Below are 17,987 nucleotides of genomic sequence, written 5' to 3' on the forward strand. Positions count from 1 at the left end.
GTTGATTGTGGTTGACTTAAGTTGATAATGATTCACTTTGGTTGACCATGGTTGAGTATGGTTGGCTAAGTTTATTATGTTTAACCATGGTTTACTATGGTAATGTCACATGGTTGACTTATGTTGAATTTCTATATTCATCAATGGTCATGTCATAAATGTATTGTTAATTAACAATTATGTCACATTGCAACATTTCTTAAGGGTTGTTCCTCAATGGTCATGATGCATATTTATTTTGGTTGGACTATATAGAATGTTTATGTTCCTTAATGGTTATGTTGCATTACAACATTCATCAAGATTTTTGTCATATTTTGATCTAACTTAACGATTTTGTCACATTGCAAGGTTCATATTAGTAGGCTTATGTTGACTCACAATGTTTTTAAAGGGTTATATTGCATTTTAACATTCACGAAAGGATATGATGGTGTCTAGTCAATTTAACGTCTTAAATTGCTCTACATAAATTATCAATCCGGGTATCGTAAACTGATGAAGTGTGATGCACCATATGTGCTTAGTTAACATTTTTCTTACTTCGTTGTTTTATAGCTTATGTTGTTTTTGGTGTTTTGTTCTTATTGGTTTCCTAAAGTGTTTAATGCAAATGGAAATCCTATTCTAAGGTCTTAAGAATACTTTTAAAGGTCAAGTATGGATGTAGATTTCAAGACAAGGTTTATGTCCCTTATGGTAACTTCCAAAACTTAGCACTTCAAAAGATCTCATAACATGCTATTGATAAAATTAATACTTGAAAAGGAATGTAAACATGCATCTACTTAAATCAAACAAAAAATGAAATACTGATCATGAAATCACTGTCTCTGCTGCCCATCTAATTACAGAAATAAAATCTAAACTATTGCACTCAAACAAACAAAAAATTGCAGATTAACGAAAGCAAGATCAATTTACTTCACTTATAATCCGATATCTTGCCAAGTAGCTTTTCGGGGTTAAGCCATGGCTTTGGAGATAACGTCAAATAACATGAAGAATTGATATCTAAATTACTTACTTGTAGAATGAAAGTAAAATCAAATCACTTCACTTATAGTCTGATAGCTCGCCAAGTAGATTTTCGGGGTTAAGCCATGGCTCTGGAGATAACGTCAATAACATGAAGAACCTGATATCTAATTGCAAAAATGAAAGTAAAATCAAATCACTTCACTCATAATCCGATAGCTCGCCAAGTAGCTTTTCAGGGTTAAGCCATGGCTCTGGAGATAACGTCAAATGTCATGAAGGACCTGATATCTAATTGCAGAAATGAAAGTAAAATCAAATTACTTCACTCATAATCCGATAGCTCGCCAAGTAGATTTTCGGGGTTAAGCCATGGCTCTAGAAATAACGTCAAATGTCATGAAGAATTTGATATCTAAACTAACTAACAATAGCAAATAAATAAGACTGAAATCAAAGCATAACTGAAATTGAAAAGCTAAAAAAAACAAAGTCAGTAGAGAGGCCAATCTCATGTCACTATTTGATGCAAAAACATGTAAAGAAAAACTAATCTGCAATCAACTGGTTGAACACACTTGCATGAATTAAAATTGTATGAATGGAAAATCTAAATTATCAAACTTGAAAGTAATAAAATGACATACATGAATGAAATCAAAGAAAAATTACAAAATCAAATCTACTCTATCTTACATTCTAATGTGCTCCATAACATCTACTTCACATCTCCTTCCATGTTGAGAACATCAAAGCTTTATTCAAATTCTTCAAAATTACAAAGCACAACAAAGCTCTCCAAAGCTTTCAAAAGCCATTAAGGAAGAACTACAAACTCCAAGCTAAGCTAAGACTCACAAGCTAACAAATGAAGGAGAGAGATCTCCTATTTATACAAAAAGATGAGAAGCCATCTCATTAATGAGAGTCCACGAATCTCTCCCTCTACCAATAGAGTCCTAATCAAAATAGGAACTGATAAGACACATGTCTTCTTAGAGTTTCAATACAATTAGGAGATGTGACACATATCCTCATGATTCCATGATTATTTCCACTCAAATTCGAATTTGGCCTTAGAGTGCCACATAAAGGTCTTCTAGAAGCCTCATTTTGACCTACACATGTCAACAATCTCAACCCACTTGTTAGGTATAAGAATATGCACATTATTTTCTAATTTTTAACCACAAATTCACTTTAAAAGGCTAAGAATCAATAAAGTTTGGAAAAACATAAATGTGGCCCAATGATAATGAAAGTGGGATGAATGTAGTGACATAGTAGTGAAATGGAGGTGAAATGGAGGTGATATAATGGACATAATAGTGAAAGTGTAATGGAAATGAATGACATTTTCAAGACCCAATAGATGGATTGTGATGTTCCTTAATGATTAGGTAGCTTTGTGACATTCATCTCAATTGACTTATGTTGAATTTTTATGTTCAAGAATGGTATATATCATAATGTGATCCTCCAAGATTAGGTTATATTATGACATTCCTCAATGGTTATTTCATATTGTAATGTTTATAATGGATGACTTATGTTAATCGTGGTTGTCTTTAACTAGCAAAGGATCACTATGAATGAATTTGGTTGACTATGGTTGATGATGTTGGTTATAGTTAACCATAGTTAGCCAAGATTGTAGCTACAACACATTGTGATTTTCAACAAAAGGTAAGGATCGCTATGAATGAATTTGGTTGACTATGGTTGATGATGTTGGTTATAGTTAACCATAGTTAGCCAAGATTGCAACTACAACACATTGTGATTTTCAACAAAGGGTATCTCACATTACAACATTCCTTAAGGTTTTTGATTAAGTTCATGATGTTCCTCAGTGGCTGTTGAGCCTCAAAATTACTCTTTCCCTAGCAACTCTTCTCATTCCTTTTCTTTGTTTTTCCATAAGAAAGATGCATTCTCATCACTAATAACTGGTATATACTGTCTTGAGGAGGACATTTATTGATTTACATGTTATTCTTTTCATGTTTTCTATTTGAATAAATTTTTGTATATTAGCTATAGAACGTAGCCTATTCTGCATCTAACCGATTCTTCTACAGCTACCTCCATGCTCTAACAAGTCCCAGGTGTCAGAAGGAGAAACTAGCCACGTGGGCAGCTTTGAAATCATCATGACATAGACCCTGTCCTATTCATTCAGCCTAGGTCGACAAAGAAGATGGCATAAGACTACGGTCAATGGATAAATCAAACCCAAAGAGATCGAGGGTAACAAGACTCTGTTTCGTGGTTAATTAATGCGTTTCACATTGATCCAGAGCAACTACCTGTACTTACAGACTCCAACATCCACATGTACAAATGAATCCAACAACCACCATGTCTTGGATTTGTTTCTCCAACAGCCGAGGAAGAAATTCCGCATATCTGTCTTCTACGTGTTTGGCTGTAGCATGCTTTTCTCCACAAATAGTTATATGATTTTTCTTATAAATACCTGTGTAAGAGATCGAAGAAGTTAGTAATAGTTTTAATGTGAAATCAAAGTTCTAGACTCTGTAATTTTTGGGTGTTTTGTGTCCTTGTTTAAATATGAAAAGATCGCATGTTTTTATGAACATCTGAAGGAGTTTTCTTGGAGTTGATTAAGCAAGCATAGCCTAATCAGTTGCAAAGGGCACCTGCACTAAAGAAGGTTTCATTTTATTTAGTTTTCTTCTTCTTGTTAATTGTAAATTCATCATTTTCTTTCTAAAACAATGTTTATAATCATTTTCTTACTAACAATGTTTATAATGCAATTTCTATCATTTTCTTACTAACAATGTTTATAATTTAGAGCAGTTTCCATTAGCTTGATTTCTTTTTAATTCTTATCTATAGTTTAGAAGATAGAACTCAATAGTGTAATCTTGTTTCTTCAATTAAAAGCTAACCTTGTTTCAGGATGAGAGTAGGATTGAAGAATGATAATGATACACTGTTGGATAGTTTACTTCATTCATTGTTTTACTAGTTTAAATTCTCAACTAAATTGATCAGTTTCATTTACTATCTTTTCCATTTCATTTTTAGTTTAAAATACTAACTCATGGTGTTAATGAATGTTTATGGAAAACCCTTCAAGTTGATAATTCATCCTTAACTAAGTGGATGAACATTTCATCTATGCAATGAGTTATTTCTGCATCTTTGTATTTGCTTTCTCTTATATTAATGAAGTACATAATTACTTAAATGTCATCCCAATGAGACTTTCTCCCAAAATTGAGAGGCAGAGTAACCAAGTATTTCATTTAGTTTTATTTTTGTAATTAGTTAGACATCAATTGCAAATTTCACTTTCATTTTTAATTCATGATTTGGAAATAATGGTAAAATAAGAATAGAAACTTTGTTATCATTTCTTTCTTAGCTTTGTTTCCATATATTTCTTCGCTCTGTTTTCATTTCTTTCTTAGCTCTGTTTTCATTTTTAGATTTTGAGCAGTCTTTAAGAAGTTAGATTTAGTTTTGATAATTTACATTGTAAATCATTAGGAATTAAAAGAGAAAAAACCCCCAAAACAACATAAAACATAAAAACAACGAAGTAAGAAGGGTTAGCTAGCACAAACAGTGCACTACACTTCATCAGTTTACGATACTCAGATTGATAATTTATGTAGAGCAATTTAGGACAATAAATTGACCAAACATTTTGGCGCCGTTGTCGAGGAAACGTAACTAGGTAGCCTTATCTCTTACATTAAAAAAAAAATGATATGCATAGAGAAAGAGACTCTAGGGGTAGATTTATAGCTAAAGGCAGAAGTTCAATTCCTATAACACCACCTACTCCACCAACAACAAGAAAAGATACACCTCCATATCAAACTCATACTCCCAGCCATAGAACTCCTGAAATTCTAGGGGCAGAAATCCAATCAAAAGAATCTCCTACTTCATCTACCAAATCAGTCCTAGAGGAGAAAAATCTTGAATCTCCAACAACAGGAATAGCCTTTTTCACCTCCACAGGAGATCAAATTTTAGTTGAAGAATTAGGAATATCTGGTGAGGAAGAAGAAGTAGAACCTCTCTCCCATATCCCATTAATAGAAGAACTAGAGGAGGAGAAAATAACCTTGCAAGTTGAACCTCATAGTGACTCTGAGGCAACTATAATGGCAGAAGAAAGAGAGGATGGGGAATTTAGGCTGTTTGAAGGAGGTAGAGGTAGAGGTAGAGGAAACAATGGAGGAGGCAAAGGAAATAGATAATTCTTTTGGATTCCCTATAGTGGATGAGGAAACAAATGCCACAATGAAAAATATCTCACATTCTATCCTCCCAAACTTCCATGGGTTAAAATGTGAGGATCCTGAAACATTTTTATTTGAGTTTGAAGTCTTGTGCAGAACTTATGATTATTTAGAAGACTCTGAAAAACTCGTTGTTTCCTTCAACGCTAAAAGGAGCTGCTTTGAAGTGGTTCATGGGGTTAATCACTCAGTCCATTAGAACATGGAATGACATGAAAAAAACGTTTTTGGATAGGTATTTGGATTATTGCATGCCTACCAATCACAAAGATGAAGTGTTCAAAATGATGCAAAGAGAGGATGAAAACTTAGAGGATTTGATTGAGAGATTCAACTATAATTTGAAAAGAGAAAAGATGGAAAATTTAGATGAAGATACCTTAAAAGCTCTTTTACTAAAAGCCATTAGAGATGAGTGGATAGATATCCTTAATATGATGGGGAAGGGAGATATCTCTCAACTCCCATTAAATGATATAGGAGAATTATGTGTTCATCTCTTAAGAGAGAAATCCAAAACTGGGAAAGGTCCAAGAGATCCTTCTCTTGTTAGAGTAAACAAATCTGCAACTGGATCTGTAAGTAGGGCAAAAATTGGTAATATGATTGATGAATTTAAAACTGACATTCTAGGGAGTCTTAGTGAGCAAATAGACACCCTTAAGTTGCAAAACAAGCAGAAAACCGAGGCTGATGCTTTAGCCATTTTTTGTCCAAAATGTAGAAAAAAACATGCTCTAAGAGAATGTCCTTTGGATGCAAAAGTTGTAGAAACTTGTATAATTTGCTCAGAAAGCCATGAGACCAAGGGTTGTCCTTCAATTCCAGGTCTTAAGGCTGTCTTTCAAGAGGAAACAGTTCCAAATTCTGCAGAACCTCTTTGTTTTGTTGCTGGAAGACCTTGGGAGGGGCCACAAAATCAGGGATTTAACAATCAAATGTATCTTCAGCCCCCATCAAATTGGAATTCTTGGCAACAGCCTTGGCCTCAACCTCAATCTCAAACTTGGCCTCAACCTCAATCTCAATCTCAACCGTGGGTACAAGGAGTACAACATCCTTATGGGATATTTTCTCAATATTATCAATATCCTCCATCATATCAGAATTATCCTCCCCCACACATTCCACAACAAAATCAGCAACTACAACTCCAAAATCAGAACCCTCAAATTTCATTACCATTTCGACAACAAATTCCACAACAAAACCGAAGTCCTCAACTTTTACTACCATTTCAGCAAAAACCAAATTAGCTACTTGCCCAACCATTACCAAACCCCAACAATAAAAATCCTCAGAATGCTTACATGGTAGAAGGACAATAATTTCCAACTTATATGATCACTCCTCTAGATCTTAATGATGTTCAACTGAGATTTGGTAGGATATTAGAAAAGGAAAGACCTTCTGTAGTTATTCAGGAACAAGACAGTTCTGAGGAAGATTCTCTAAAGGTCAATAAATGTTTTGAGGGAACATCTCTCCAAAACCAAAACATTGAAAAATAAAAACAAAAAGAATCAGTGAATGCAACTCCTATCATTGAGCAACCAGCATATACTTCTACACCTCCTTTTCTTGAAAGATTACAAATTGATAGAGGAGTAGAAAAGTAGATTATGTTGCCCAATTATGATTTTCTAGATGAATTGAAGAATGTCTGTATCAAAATCCCTTTGCTACAAGCCATTAAAGAAATTCCAATTCTAGCCAAAACAATAAAGGAGTTGAGCATAAAGAAACCAGGAAGAAAAACAAAGGAAACAAAAAGAATTCACGTGGTAGGAAAAATAACAGACATAATGATGGGAAAAATTGTCATACAAAAATATGTGGATCCAGGAAGTCCAATTGTGAAAACACATATCAATGGAGTTGGAATTCCAAATACATTGATTGACTTAGGAGCAACAATAAATATCATGAGCAAACAAACTATGGAGCAGCTCAAGCTTCCTAATATTCTTTACACACCTACCTTGCTGCAACTAGCAGATAGATCAGTAATCAAACCAGATGGAGTGTTAGAAGATATTACAGTATCCTTAGATTCTTGGGAATATCCTGTTGATTTCATGATCTTAACTCCCAAGAACAATCTAGGAGGACATCCACTCATATTAGGAAGACCTTGGCTGGCCACGACTGATGCTTTTATTAGCTGTAGATATGAAGACATGTATATTTCTGATCGTAATTCAACAAAAAAATTTACTCTATATCCTCCAGCGAAAGCAATCACAAAAATAGATGACAAATAATAGATTGATGATGAAGATGATATTCAGCCTCTCTTTACTATTTTAGATATTAGTGAAGAGAGTCAAATTTTAAATACATTGGAAAATTTTGAATCATCTTAAGAATATGACCATGAACAATTTCAAGAAAAATCTAATGTTGAATATTTGTCATCTAGGCAAATGTCTCTCTATTCTATGGAAGAGTTCGATAGCTTTACAATTGAATTTTTTCTAGGTAGGACATTGAACATAAACAAAAACTTGGAGAAACTACAACAAGAAGAGCTAATCAAAACATTACAAAAACATTCTGCTACATTTGCATGGGAATACACCGACATGAAAGTCATTAATCCTAAGACTTATATCCATCACATCTACATTAAGGAAAATTGTAGACCTATCAGACAACCTCAGAGAAGGATGAATCCAAATCTTAGAGAGATGGTGAAAGAAGAGCTCCAAAAATTACTGAATGTAAACTTAATTTACCCAATTTCAGATAGCCAATGGGTTTCTCCTTTGGTAATTGTGCCTAAAAAGAATGGTAAATGGAGGGTGTGCATTGATTACCTAGAACTGAATAAATCAACCCTTAAAGATCATTTTCCTTTGCCCTTTATAGATCAAGTGTTATAGACATTAGCAGGTAAGAAGTATTTCTTATTCTTGGATGGTTTTAGTGGTTGTAATCAAATTCAGGTAGCACCTGAAGATCAAGATAAAACCACATTTACTTGTCCATAAGGAACTTATTCCTATCAAGTACTTACTTTTGGGTTATGTAATGCACCTGCAACATTCCAAAGAGCAGTACTAGGAATTTTTTCTGATCTAATACATGATTCTGTAGAGGTATATATAGATGATTTTACAGTCTACGAGAATAGATTTGAAGAAGCTTTGGAAATTTTGGAAAAAGTTCTTAAAATATGTAAAGAAGCAAACCTTTCACTAAGCCATGAAAAATGTTTTATGATGTTTACAGAAGGTATTGTTTTAGGACATCACATTTCAGGAGATGGGATTAAAGTTGACAAATATAAAGTTGAATTCATCTCTAAATTATCAATTCCAAATTGCCAAAAGGATGTTAGAAGTTTTCTAGGATTTACAGGATACTATAGAAGGTTTATAGAAAATTTCACTAAAATAGCATCCCCACTCTTCAAATTTCTTACCAAAGATTGTGAATTCAATTGGAATTCTGATTGCCAGTTGGCATTTGAAACCTTAAAAACAAAAATTTCTGAAGCACCCATTTTAAGAGGTCCAAATTGGAAACTCCCTTTCCATATTTCAACAGATGCTTCAGATACAGCTCTGGGAGTTGTATTGGGACAAAAATATTTGATTCCTTATGCCATTTACTATACAAGTAAGAATTTGACTCCCACTGAGTTAAATTATACTGTGACTAAAAAGGAATTTTTAGCTGTTGTTCATGCAATTAACAAGTTCAGACACTATATAACAGGCTATGAAACCTTTGTTCATACAGATCACTCTGCAATTAGATATTTAATGAATAAACCTATTACTAATGGCAGAGTTACAAGATGGCTTTTACTTTTGCAAGAATTCAACATTACTATGCTAGATAGACCTAGAAAACAAACACAGTTGTTGATTTCTTGTCCAGGATTTAGAATATCAAAGAAGATTCTCCAGTTGAAGATAAGTTTCCTGATGAATATCTTTTTGCAGTAACTACTCAAACTCCTTGGTTTGCAGATATTGCTAACTATTTGGTCACAAGAAAGTTACCTTCACATTTGTTTCCTAGAGAGAAAAGAAAAATTATTCAGGTAAGTGCAAGATATTCATGGATCACTAACGAATTGTATAAAATAGGCCTAGATCTTATGATCAAAAGGTGTGTCAGGGAAGATGAAAGGCCCGAGATTCTTAAGGCATGTCATGATGAGCCATGTGTTGGACACTTTGCTGACAAGAGGACAGCTTATAAAATCCTTTCTTTAGGATATTATTGGCCATTCATCTTCAAAGATGCTAAAAAATATGTCAGGAGATGTGATAGCTACGAAAGGGTATGGAAACCTGCTCTCTCAAATGAAATGCCATTACAAATTCAGGTACTTATCGAACCTTTTGAAAAGTGGGCCTTATATTTTATTGGGCCAATTAATCCTCCATCTAAGTAGAAGAAGTATATATTGGTATGCACTGATTATGTCACTCAATGGATAGAAGCTAAAGCATTACCTTTTGCTAATGAAAAATCTGTAGTGACTTTTCTTTTTGAGGACACCTTCACTCATTTTGGTGTCTTAAGAGAAATTGTGACAGATCAGGGATCTCAATTTACATCTAACATGGTGGAAGGGCTTGTGGAAGAATACAAGATCAAACATAGGAAATCTACTCCCTATCATCCACAAGCAAATGGTCAAGTGGAATATACAAATAAAGTGATTGAAGGAATCCTCACCAAGACTGTGCATCTACATAGAAGAGATTGGGCGGAAAGGCTTCCTGAAGCCTTATGGGCCTATAGAACTACATGGAGGAACACAACAGGACATACACCCTATGAACTTGTTTATGGGAAACAAGTCCTGTTCCCTATAGAGTTCCAAATCAGAACTTTCAAGATGGCAGTCCAATTGGGACTAGATTTATCAGAGGCACAAAAGCATAGGCTGGAGCAATTAAATGAACTTGATGAAATCAGGCAAGAGGCAGTTCAAAGGACTAGTATAGTCCAACAACAGAGGGCTAAATGGCATGACAAATATATCAAGGACAAGAGGTTTCAAGTGGGAGATTGGGCGCTATTGTTTGATTCAAAGTTTAAAGATTTTCAAGGGAAGTTTCAAACTCATTGGCTTGGGCCATATGAGATTGAAAAAGTCTTTAGTAATGGAGAAGTGAGGATAAGAACAATAGATGAAAGTAAAACTCCTCTTCTTGTGAATGGTCATAGATTAAAGATATATCATAAACCAATTTCAAAAGAGGAGTTCATTAAGATTTTCCAAGACAATTCTAAAATGAAGCTAGTGAAGAAGAATTCTTCTTCTCCACTAACTTAGTCTTTATTTTTCCTAGAAAAAGAAAAAAAAAAAGAAAAAGTTGTCTAAGGTTGAAAACCAATCATTGATTGGCATATTTATATAGAAAACATAGGGTGAAAATCATAGGTTTCTGACACCCTATATTTTCCATTTTATTTCTGTAATAAGTAGTGACAAAAAACTACAATCACTCTGCAGTTTAGATTCTGCAAATTCATCATCTCATCTCACCTCACTCCATTTTATTTTTGCAGTTTCACTTCATCTCATTGTCATATTTCATCAATAAATTTTTCAATTTTTCCTTTTACAACTTTCATTCCATTTTCATTTCATTTATCATCTTGTCTTACATCTCATTTCATTTCACTTACATAGCCACTTCCATTTCATTCATGATCCATAAGCCATATTTCACTTTCTTTTTCACGTTCTGCAGCTGATTCTGTTCTGCAGCTAATCTGATTCTGCAGCTACAATTTGTTTATCAGTTCAGGCACAAGTGTACAGCTCATAATAAAATCATGTATGCAGGGAATTGAAAAGAAATCAATTTTTGAAGACCAACCATGCTCAAGGTACCTGTGGATCAACATAAAAAAAATTAGCAAGCAAAAGGTAAAGGTTCCAAAGGTAAATGCAAAGATTTATTTCAAAAAGCAATTTGAAAACATAAGTTTGTATAGTATGTATAATCACATGTCTCCTTAATTGACCATCATTTGATTTGACCGCCACTATATCTCCGCCATATCTTCCATCTTTAATGACAAACAGTCTCAATGATTCTTTCATAACAAATCTTCACTTCAAACTCCATAACCTGTACTCAAACGGTCCTCCACAACTCCACCTGTTAACGGTCAAGATGATAATGTGACCTACCTATCTACAACTCTCTGAACTCTTACTCTCTATTTATTACACGCAAACCCTTAAGTTTGTCTCTCCTATAACACGCAATCATTCTATCACATAGACAACAGTCATTCCACTTTCATAGACACAGTCATTCAATTTTTCATATACACATAGTCTTTCCATTTTCATATATACCCAGTCATTCCCTTTCCATACACACAATCATTCCATTTCTTAAATAGCACTCGTTTTATAGACAGTAAGAGTAATTTTAAAGGTTAACCGGAAACAGGGGATATGGGGCTTATTGTGAGGAAAGAGCTCGTAGGGGTAAAGTATATGGAGGGGTATCCATAGCTTAAAGGGATGCTACAGAAGGCCGGATGGTTAAATTTTATTGAGAAATTTGACGACTACCACAAGGAAATTACCAAGTCTTTTGCAAGGTCATTTGATGGCACAGAAGTGGAGATAGGAGATATTAAATTTGCAGTCACAGAATCCTTCATAGTAGAAGCAACAGAGCTGCCGAGACAAGGAGAAAGATGGTTTAAAAACAAGGAATTCCATGGTGAATCTTGGAAACTGATCCTTAGAAACCCATGTATGGATGTTACAGTATTTAGGAAGGGAATTCCTATTTCGGCACTCAAGAACAAAAGGGGTAATATGCTGTTGATACTACCAAAATTCATTACATGTGAATGAAGATTTGGGTTTATGTATGTTTACCATATATGCTTATTAATGATTTTTTTAGAAAATGGAACCATCAACCTTCCCTTCTTCCTTCTAAAAAGTTTGAAAAGGATGGCTACAAATTTCCAAAAGAAAATTGAATCCATAGAAACAACTATGTATCATCATGGATTAGTGAAAATAATAGTTGAATTCCATTTGAAAAGTATAGGGGATACTTGGGAAGATTTCTTGGTAAGAAATTCTTTCTAGGATGCTCCAGAGTCACTTGAGAAGAGTCATGTTAAGAAAAGTAGGAGGAGAAAGATCAACATTAACATTCAAAACAAATATGGAACCTCCTCACAAAATAATGATGTAGAGACAACTTCTAAATCAGAGGTTAGAAAGCAGACTAAACAGAAAGGAAAAATGAAAGAGAGAGTTGAAGAAATCAATGAAGACATTCCTAAACCTTCATCACCACAAGAAGATGAACAGTTACTCTCCGAAAGACTGACCAAGATTAGGGAGAAAATCAAGAAAAAGAAGGAGATAGGGAAAAGGAAGAAGGACACAAGAGAAGAAACCATAAGCTTCCAAAACCTGAGAAGGAGCTCTAGACTCCAAGGTAAGGTGAGGAAGGTAACATCAAAAGGAGCCCAATTCATAAACTTAGAGGAAGAAACCCCAGTTCAATCTCCTAACAGTATTCCACCTGAACACAGTCCACAAAACTCTCCTCCACAGAATTTTGAAGGCAACCCAAGAAGAGCTTCTCCTTGCATAGATCTAGTACAACAACAAATCTATGACTACATAGAGTCATTAGAGAGAAAGGATACCTCAATGGATCCAGGATCCTCAACCAATCTAGAGCAGCCTGTCAATCCACAAGAACCTCTAACTAGCTCTCTCAAACAAGAAATCTTTGAGTTAGAGATTTTGAACAGGCATATTCAAAAAGAAAATGAAACATTGAGGGAACAGAACAATCTAGATAAAGTCATTCATGACAACACAATGCTGCACCTAGGATTATGGTACAAGAAAAATAGGAAGTTGAAGAGGAAAAATAGGAATTTGAGTAAAACACTTATCAACCTCAAATACAGACTTCTTATGAAGAAGCCCAGGATGGCAGTCAGTGCAAGGAGAAGTAAGAAAAGGAAGTTGGATGTATTGGCAGAAGTGTCAGAACAGATGCAATAGGAGAAATAAGTTCACATTTTTGAAAATTGCATAGGGACATGCAATGATTTTGCAGTCGGCGTATGTTGAGCTTCAAAATTACTCTTTCCCTAGCAACTCTTCTCATTCCTTTTCTTTGTTTTTCCATAAGAAAGTTGCATTCTCATCACTAATAACTAGTATATACTATCTTGAGGAGGACATTTAGTGATTTGCATGTTATGCTTTTTATGTTTTGCTGTTTTAATAAGTTTTTTGTATATTAGCTACGTAGCGCAACCTATTCTGCAGCTACCTCCATGCTCTAACAAGTTCCAGGTGTCAGAAGGAGAAACTAGCCACATGGGCAACATTGAAGTAATCATGACATGGACCCTGTCCTATTCATTTAGCCCAAGTCGACAAAGAAGATGGCATAAGACTACGGTCAATGGATAAGTCAAACACAAAGAGACCAAGGGTAACAGGACTCTGTTTTGTGGTTAATTAATGTGTTTCACAGTGATCCGAAGCAACTACTTGTACCTATGGACTCCAACAACAACATGTAGAAACGAATCCAACAGCCACCATGTCTTGGATTTATTTCTCCAACAGCCGAGGAAGAAATTCTGCATATCTGTCTTCTACGTGTTTGGCTATAGCATCATTTTCTCCACAAACAGTTATATGATTTTTCTTATAAATACTTGCGTAAGAGACCGAAGAAGTTAGTAATAGTTTTAATGTGAAATCGAAGTTCTAGACTGTAATTTTTGGGTGTTTTTTGTCCCTATTTTAATATGAGAAGACCGCATGTTTTTATGAACATCTGAAGGAGTTTTCTTGGAGTTAATTGAGCAAGCGCAGCCTAATCAGTTGCAGAGGGCCCCTACACTGAAGAAGGTTTCATTTTATTTATTTTTCTTCTTCTTGTTAACTGTAAATTCATCATTTTCTTTCTAAAACAGTGTTTATAATCATTTTCTTACTAATAGTGTTTATAATGCAATTTCTATCATTTTCTTACTAAACACATATTTCATTAAATTTGGAAGTATTCAGTGGATCTAGAATTTAGAACTTTAACTAAATTAAGTTTTTTCAAAATGAGGAATTAGAAAGTCACTTAATCCACTAATTTTAATGTAGATATTCACCATTTTTGTGTAAAAATTATCATGATAAACTTTATAAAACAAATTTATATAAACTTGCTAAAAAAAATATTTCACATTTTAATCTTGGATTCCTTACATTATCTATTTTAATATTTTTTATGGTTTATAGTAAAAAATAAGTTTGTTAAGGTTATTTTATGAAAATAATGATGCATATGTTACTATTGTTAATCCATTTAATTATAATCTGATATAGTAAATATCATGTATGTGAAAAGTCATGATTATTACTAAGGCAGTGTTGGCACAATTTAAAAGTCTATCACCTTTGCAACACTAGTTATATTATGGTTGAAGATTAAAAAACCCTCAAAGCATCGAGTTTATACTCGTATTAGAATTAAATTTCAATATATTTGTGACGGTACCAACCTTTTTGATTGTTTAACTAAACAAAATTATGATGATATTGAAACACTTCTTTTAATGCTTTTTCAGCATAACAATAAAATTCGAAATAACTTTTAATAATATCTTTTTATCTCCTTATTTACCATAGTTGGTCTTAGTGGATGATAATCATCATTATCACCATCATAATTACATACTATTGTAGAAAGTTTGCACCATTTTAGAGTTGAGGAGAAAAATAAATTTATGATCAAATTAAATGTTGAATGTGAGTAGTAGCATAATTTATTTTTATTTATTAGTTGTACACTTATGTTAATAAAGAAGTTGATTGAGGCTCGCTTTATGAATAATAGATTAATATGCAAGATATATATTAAGTATAAAGTTATTTAATGACAAATGAAATTTTTGGTAATGTGTCCAATATATACCATTATTTAGAACTTTAACTAGATTATATTTTTTCGAAATGAGGAATTAGAAAGCCACTTAGTTCACTAATTTTTATATAGATATTCACCATTTTTTGTGTAAAAATTATCATGATAAACTTTATAAAACAAATTTATATAAACTTGAAAAAGAAAATATTTCACATATTAATATTGGATTCCTTACATTATCTATTTTAATATTTTTATGGTTTATATTAAAAAGATAAGTTTGTTAAGGTTATTTTATGAAAATAATGATGTGTGTGTAACTATTATTAACCGATAATCCGATATAGTAAATATCATGTATATGTTGATTTACGATTATTACTAAAACAATGTTGGCACAATTTAAAATTCAAAATAACTTTTAGTAATATCTTTTTACCTTCTTATATACCATATTTGGTCTTAGTGGATGATAATCATTATTATCACCATCATCATTACATACTATTGTAAAAAGTTTGCACCATTTTAGAGTTAAGGAGAAAATATTTTTTTAGGATCAAATTAAATGTTGAATATAATTTATTTTTATTTATTATTTGTACTTTTATGTAAGAAACGAAGTTGGTTGAGGCTTACTTAATGAATAATATATTAATATGCAAGCTATATATTAAGTATAAAGTTATTCAATGACAAATGATCATAGTAATGTGTCCAATATATACCATCATAGATCCATTTTAAGTGCAGATGTAGGGATCAAATTTCAAGTGCAAACACATTTAGAGTGAAAGATACAATGTGTTATTTTTAATTGTTGAAACTATATTTTTGAATGCTAAATAGAGTATATATACGAACAAATAATAATTTTAACCATAAGAAATTTTTTTTTATATATATAGATATATATGAAGTTGATATTGACATAAATTAGTTAACATAAATCTTCAATAGTTACTTTTGAAAATTATAAGATTTAAACCTCTGATTCACACATTTTTTTTTACTTCTAATTACTTTACAAAATATTCTTTTTTATATTTTTCTATTTAGAACATAATTTTTATTTTAAACGGGCACAGACGGATAGACAAACTTACACATCCCCCCATATTGGGCTGTAAAATGAGCCTCTCGTCTCAATTACTAATCATTTTAATGATCAAAATCAATCATGAATTAGAATAGTAACAAAGTAGTACAATTTGATTATTTTCAAATACAACAAGAAAGAGAGAAAAATGATTAAGATATTTATTACACATGTTTAGTTTTTATCCCTGTAATGTTTAAGGATACTATATTGAAAAGAACATATTAACATTCATCTAAAACTTAAATTCCTTACATTATTTCTATTACCATTAACATTTATATTTATGTATTAAATATGACCATGAATACTAGATTGTGTAAAAAAAATCTTACCTATAAAGTTATTTAACAATATATTAATATTGTTTTTCTTACTATTATTGACCATTTTAAATTGACACTAACTACTTTTCCTAAGTTGAGTACAAATTAATTATACTAGTATAATGTTGGCACCACTTCAAAATCTATAAGTAGAAATATTTTATAATTCTAGTTGTGTTGTTCAATGATCAAAATATTTTTTTTATAAATTAACATGCAACAAAATAGGGAATTTGATTATATCAATTATAATAAGGAAAATTAAGGAAAACTCACCTCAAACATTATATCAAGCATCTAGCATTTATTCATTAAGTGTTTAAATGGTTTATATTAAATATAATACTAATTAGGTACCCCACTGTTGTTTTAATATAACAAGTTTAGAAGATGTTTTTAGGTGCATTATTGAATTTTATTACGCATATTTGATATGGTGAGAAGTCATGCTGGTCAAATAAAGCTTTGAAAACTTAAATATTTTATGGCATTGTCATGTAATTTGTATAACACATGATTACATTGAACTATTAAATAATATAAAACTCCTTCAAAAAAAATATGAAGAGAATATTTATACAACAAATATGGGAAAATGTGTCTGAATGTATATTAATAGATCCTCCAAAAAAAAATTACATTTATGTATCATATAAACCTACTCTTAAGATAATCGCTCAAGTAGATCAAGAATGGCTTCTACACCATATTTATTTATCTTGGTCTTCTTGCAATGTTCTTTCTTTGGCATCCATGCCCACACTATGGTATTAATTGGAATAGAGCCAAGTTCTTTGTCATCAGGATTTGGTACCCAATATTGCTCTAAAAATTTTCCATTGTATTTCCCTGACATAGGCTTCCACCAGTCAACCTTTACATGAAGATTCTCACTTTCATTATCCCTAAAGATATTTGAGATGGATTTTGCCATCCAAATCATCTCACCTGCATCCTCATTTCCTGATCTAACTAGCAACATCTTTCCTTTCTCAACATCAATCATCGGATTGAATGTTGGCTTTGGCTTGTTGCATTTGGGTCCAACATATATTGGTTCATCTATCGCATTATCAAAATCTCCATCCATAATACTTGAGATTACTTGGAGTGCATTACGATCAACATCAACAATGTGCCTTGTCTTGGGCCAGAAATCCTCAGAAGATGAATCATTTCCATCTATTATTCTATGATCATTATAGATTCCATCTAATGTATCAAGAACTTTTTCCCAATACACCACTTTATTTTTCCATTCCTCTGTAACAATTGGTGAATCCTCATTCCCAATAGTGTCTTTCCACATTTTTATGTATGATGTTATCCCTTCCTTTAGTTCTTTTAAATAGACATCATTCTGTTTGGAAGCTAAGAAAGATGGCTT

Source organism: Pinus tabuliformis, chromosome 1_1, assembly GCF_031772625.1.
Source record: "Pinus tabuliformis cultivar Carrire ecotype Pingquan chromosome 1_1, CPIR1, whole genome shotgun sequence".
Lineage (NCBI taxonomy): Eukaryota > Viridiplantae > Streptophyta > Pinopsida > Pinales > Pinaceae > Pinus > Pinus tabuliformis.